Consider the following 6,626-nt stretch of genomic DNA (forward strand, 5'->3'; position numbering starts at 1 on the left):
CTGGGTGTCCGGGTTAATAGTCTGGTGATGATATCACAGGGTGTCTGGATGAATAGTCAGGTGATAATATCACTGAGTGTCCAGGTTAATAGTCGAGTGATAATATCACGGGGTGTCTGGGTAAATAGTCTGGTGATAATATCACAGAGTGTCCGGGTTAATAGTCGAGTGATAATATCACTGGGTGTCTGGGTTAATAGTCTGGTGATAATATCACAGAGTGTCCGGGTTAATAGTCGGGTGATAATGTCACAGAGTGTCTGGGTTAATAGTCGAGTGATAATATCACTGGGTGTTTGGGTTAATAGTCGCGTGATAATATCACTGGGTGTCTGGGTTAATAGTCGTGTGATAATATCACTGGGTGTTTGGGTTAATAGTCGGGTGATAATATCATAGGGTGTCTGGGTTAATAGTTGGGTGATAATATCACTGGGTGTTTTGGTTAATACTCGGGTGATAATATCACTGGGCGTTTGGGTTAATAGTCGGGTGATAATATCACTGGGTGTTTGGGTTAATTGTTGGGTGATAATATCACTGGGTGTCCGGGTTAATAGTCGTGTGATAATATCACTGGGTGTCTGGGTTAATAGTCGTGTGATAATATCACTGGATGTCTGGGTTAATAGTCTGGTGATAATACCACAGGGTGTCTGGGTTAATAGTCGCGTGGTAATATCACAGGGTGTCTGGGTTAATAGTCTGGTGATAATACCACAGGGTGTCTGGGTTAATAGTCGGGTAGTAATATCACAGGGTGTCTGGGTTAATAGTCATGTGATAATATCACTGGGTGTTTGGATTAATAGTCGGGTGATAATATCACAGGGTGTCTGGGTTAATAGTCGTGAGATAATATCACAGAGTGTCCGGGTTAATAGTCGAGTGATAATATCACGGGGTGTCTGGGTTAATAGTCTGGTGATGATATCACAGGGTGTCTGGATGAATAGTCAGGTGATAATATCACTGAGTGTCCAGGTTAATAGTCGAGTGATAATATCACGGGGTGTCTGGGTTAATAGTCTGGTGATGATATCACAGGGTGTCTGGATGAATAGTCAGGTGATAATATCACTGAGTGTCCAGGTTAATAGTCGAGTGATAATATCACGGGGTGTCTGGGTAAATAGTCTGGTGATAATATCACAGAGTGTCCGGGTTAATAGTCGGGTGATAATGTCACAGAGTGTCTGGGTTAATAGTCGTGTGATAATATCACTGGGTGTTTGGGTTAATAGTTTTGTGATAATATCACTGGGTGTCTGGGTTAATAGTCGTGTGATAATATCACTGGGTGTTTGGGTTAATAGTCGGGTGATAATATCACAGGGTGTCTGGGTTAATAGTTGGGTTATAATATCACTGGGTGTTTGGGTTAATACTCGGGTGATAATATCACTGGGCGTTTGGGTTAATAGTCGGGTGATAATAGTTGGGCAGCACGGTGGCACAGTGGTTAGCACTGCTGCCTCACATCACCAGAGACCCGGGTTCAATTCCCGACTCAGGCGACTGACTGTGTGGAGTTTGCACGTTCTCCCCGTGTCTGCGTGGGTTTCCTCCGGGTGCTCCGGTTTCCTCCCACAGTCCAAAGATGTGCGGGTCAGGTGAATTGGCCATGCTAAATTGCCCGTAGTGTTAGGTAAGGGGTAAATGTAGGGGTATGGGTGGGTTTCGCTTCGGCGGGTCGGTGTGGACTTGTTGGGCCGAAGGCCTGTTTCCACACTGTAAGTCTAATCAAAGTCTAATCTAATCACTGGCTGTTTGGGTTAATTGTTGGGTAATAATATCACTGGGTGTCCGGGTTAATAGTCGTGTGATAATATCACTGGGTGTCTGGGTTAATAGTCGTGTGATAATATCATTGGGTGTCTGGGTTAATAGTCTGGTAATAATACCACAGGGTGTCTGGGTAAATAGTCGCGTGGTAATATCACAGGGTGTCTGGGTTAATAGTCTGGTGATAATACCACAGGGTGTCTGGGTTAATAGTCGGGTAGTAATATCACAGGGTGTCTGGGTTAATAGTCATGTGATAATATCACTGGGTGTTTGGATTAATAGTCGGGTGATAATATCACAGGGTGTCTGGGTTAATAGTCGTGAGATAATACCACTGGGTGTTTGGGTTAATAGTCGGGTGATAATATCACAGAGTGTCCGGGTTAATAGTCGAGTGAAAATATCAATGTGTGCCTGGGTTAATAGTCAGGTGATAATATCACTGGGTGTCTGTGTTAATAGTCGGGTGATAATATCACAGAGTGTCCGGGTTAATAGTTAGGGGATAATATCACTGGGTGTCCGGGTTAATAGTCGAGTGATAATATCACTGGGTGTCTGGGTTAATAGTCGTGTGATAATATCACTGGGTGTCTGGGTTAATAGTCTGGTGATAATACCACAGGGTGTCTGGGTTAATAGTCGCGTGGTAATATCACAGGGTGTCTGGGTTAATAGTCTGGTGATAATAGCACAGGGTGTCTGGGTTAATAGTCGGGTAGTAATATCACAGGGTGTCTGGGTTAATAGTCATGTGATAATAACACTGGGTGTCTGGGTTAATAGTCGTGTGATAATATCACTGTGTGTCTGGGTTAATAGTCATGTGATAATATCACTGGGTGTCTGGGTTAATAGTCTGGTGATAATATCACTGGGTGTCCGGGTTAATAGTCGGGTGATAATATCACAGGGTGTCTGGGTAAATACTCGGGTGATAATATCACAGAGTGTCCGGGTTAATAGTCGGGTGATAATGTCACAGAGTGTCCGAGTGAATATTCGGGTGATAATATCACTGGTGTCTGGGTTAATACTCGGATGATAATATCACTGAGTGTCTGGGTTAATAGTCTGGTGAGAATATCACAGAGGGTCCGGGTTAATAGTCGAGTGATAATATCACAGAGGGTCCGGGTTAATAGTCGAGTGATAATATCACTGGGTGTCTGGGTTAATAGTCTGGTGATAATATCACAGAGTGTCCGGGTTAATAGTCGGTGATAATATCACTGGGTGTCTGGGTTAATAGTCGGTGATAATATCACTGGGTGTCCGGGTTAATAGTCGGGTCATAATATCACAGGGTGTCTGGGTGAATACTCGGGTGATAATATCACAGAGTGTCCGGGTTAATAGTCGTGTGATAATATCACAGAGTGTCCGGGTTAATAGTCTGGTGATCATATCACTGAGTGTCTGGGTAAATACTCGGGTGATAATGTCACAGAGTGTCCGAGTGAATATTCGGGTGATAATATCTCTGGGTGTCTGGGTTAACACTCGGATGATAATATCACTGGGTGTCCGGGTTAATAGTCTGGTGATAATATCACAGAGTGTCCGGGTTAATAGTCGAGTGATAATATCACTGGGTGTCTGGGTTAATAGTCTGGTGATAATATCACAGAGTGTCCGGGTTAATAGTCGAGTGATAATATCACTGGGTGTCTGGGTTAATAGTCTGGTGATAATATCACAGAGTGTCCGGGTTAATAGTCTGGTGATAATATCACTGGGTGTCTGGGTTAATAGTCTGGTGATAATATCACTGGGTGTCCGGGTTAATAGTCGGTGATAATATCACAGGGTGTCTGGGTAAATACTCGGTGATAATATCACAGAGTTTCCGGGTTAATAGTCTGGTGATAATGTCACAGAGTGTCCGAGTGAATATTCGGGTGATAATATCACTGGGTGTCTGGGTTATTAGTCGTGTGATAATATCACTGGGTGTTTGGGTTAATAGTCTGGTGATAATATCACAGGGTGTCTGGGTTAATAGTCTGGTGATAATATCACAGGGTGTCTGGATTAATAGTCTGGTGATAATATCACTGAGTGTCCAGGTTAATAGTCGAGTGATAATATCACTGGGTGTCTGGGTTAATAGTCTGGTGACAATATCACAGGGTGTCTGGATTAATAGTCTGGTGATAATATCACTGGGTGTCTGGGTTAATAGTCTGGTGACAATATCACTGGGTGTCTGGGTTAATAGTCGGGTGATAATATCACTGGGTGTCCGGGTTAATAGTCGGGTGATAATATCACTGGGTGTCCGGGTTAATAGTCTGGTGATGATATCACTGAGTGTCCAGGTTAATAGTCGGGTGATAATATCACGGGGTGTCTGGGTAAATAGTCTGGTGATAATATCACAGAGTGTCCGGGTTAATAGTCGAGTGATAATATCACTGGGTGTCTGGGTTAATAGTCTGGTGATAATATCACAGAGTGTCCGGGTTAATAGTCGGGTGATAATGTCACAGAGTGTCTGGGTTAATAGTCGAGTGATAATATCACTGGGTGTTTGGGTTAATAGTCGCGTGATAATATCACTGGGTGTCTGGGTTAATAGTCGTGTGATAATATCACTGGGTGTTTGGGTTAATAGTCGGGTGATAATATCATAGGGTGTCTGGGTTAATAGTTGGGTGATAATATCACTGGGTGTTTGGGTTAATACTCGGGTGATAATATCACTGGGCGTTTGGGTTAATAGTCGGGTGATAATATCACTGGGTGTTTGGGTTAATTGTTGGGTGATAATATCACTGGGTGTCCGGGTTAATAGTCGTGTGATAATATCACTGGGTGTCTGGGTTAATAGTCGTGTGATAATATCACTGGATGTCTGGGTTAATAGTCTGGTGATAATACCACAGGGTGTCTGGGTTAATAGTCGCGTGGTAATATCACAGGGTGTCTGGGTTAATAGTCTGGTGATAATACCACAGGGTGTCTGGGTTAATAGTCGGGTAGTAATATCACAGGGTGTCTGGGTTAATAGTCATGTGATAATATCACTGGGTGTTTGGATTAATAGTCGGGTGATAATATCACAGGGTGTCTGGGTTAATAGTCGTGAGATAATATCACAGAGTGTCCGGGTTAATAGTCGAGTGATAATATCACGGGGTGTCTGGGTTAATAGTCTGGTGATGATATCACAGGGTGTCTGGATGAATAGTCAGGTGATAATATCACTGAGTGTCCAGGTTAATAGTCGAGTGATAATATCACGGGGTGTCTGGGTTAATAGTCTGGTGATGATATCACAGGGTGTCTGGATGAATAGTCAGGTGATAATATCACTGAGTGTCCAGGTTAATAGTCGAGTGATAATATCACGGGGTGTCTGGGTAAATAGTCTGGTGATAATATCACAGAGTGTCCGGGTTAATAGTCGGGTGATAATGTCACAGAGTGTCTGGGTTAATAGTCGAGTGATAATATCACTGGGTGTTTGGGTTAATAGTCGCGTGATAATATCACTGGGTGTCTGGGTTAATAGTCGTGTGATAATATCACTGGGTGTTTGGGTTAATAGTCGGGTGATAATATCACAGGGTGTCTGGGTTAATAGTTGGGTGATAATATCACTGGGTGTTTGGGTTAATACTCGGGTGATAATATCACTGGGCGTTTGGGTTAATAGTCGGGTGATAATAGTTGGGCAGCACGGTGGCACAGTGGTTAGCACTGCTGCCTCACAGCACCAGAGACCCGGTTTAATTCCCGACTCAGGCGACTGACTGTTGGGAGTTTGCACGTTCTCCCCGTGTCTGCGTGGGTTTCCTCCGGGTGCTCCGGTTTCCTCCCACAGTCCAAAGATGTGCGGGTCAGGTGAATTGGCCATGCTAAATTGCCCGTAGTGTAGGTAAGGGGTAAATGTAGGGGTATGGGTGGGTTTCGCTTCGGCGGGTCGGTGTGGACTTGTTGGCCGAAGGGCCTGTTTCCACACTGTAAGTCTAATCAAAGTCTAATCTAATCACTGGCTGTTTGGGTTAATTGTTGGGTAATAATATCACTGGGTGTCCGGGTTAATAGTCGTGTGATAATATCACTGGGTGTCTGGGTTAATAGTCGTGTGATAATACCACAGGGTGTCTGGGTAAATAGTCGCGTGGTAATATCACAGGGTGTCTGGGTTAATAGTCTGGTGATAATACCACAGGGTGTCTGGGTTAATAGTCGGGTAGTAATATCACAGGGTGTCTGGGTTAATAGTCATGTGATAATATCACTGGGTGTTTGGATTAATAGTCGGGTGATAATATCACAGGGTGTCTGGGTTAATAGTCGTGAGATAATACCACTGGGTGTTTGGGTTAATAGTCGGTGATAATATCACAGAGTGTCCGGGTTAATAGTCGAGTGATAATATCACTGGGTGTCTGTGTTAATAGTCGGGTGATAATATCACAGAGTGTCCGGGTTAATAGTTAGGGGATAATATCACTGGGTGTCCGGGTTAATAGTCGAGTGATAATATCACTGGGTGTCTGGGTTAATAGTCGTGTGATAATATCACTGGGTGTCTGGGTTAATAGTCTGGTGATAATACCACAGGGTGTCTGGGTTAATAGTCGCGTGGTAATATCACAGGGTGTCTGGGTTAATAGTCTGGTGATAATACCACAGGGTGTCTGGGTTAATAGTCGGGTAGTAATATCACAGGGTGTCTGGGTTAATAGTCATGTGATAATAACACTGGGTGTCTGGGTTAATACTCGTGTGATAATATCACTGTGTGTCTGGGTTAATAGTCTGGTGATAATATCACTGGGTGTCTGGGTTAATACTCTGGTGATAATATCACAGAGTGTCCGGGT

Source organism: Hemiscyllium ocellatum, chromosome 5 (genome assembly GCF_020745735.1).
Source record: "Hemiscyllium ocellatum isolate sHemOce1 chromosome 5, sHemOce1.pat.X.cur, whole genome shotgun sequence".
Classification (NCBI taxonomy): Eukaryota; Metazoa; Chordata; class Chondrichthyes; order Orectolobiformes; family Hemiscylliidae; genus Hemiscyllium; species Hemiscyllium ocellatum.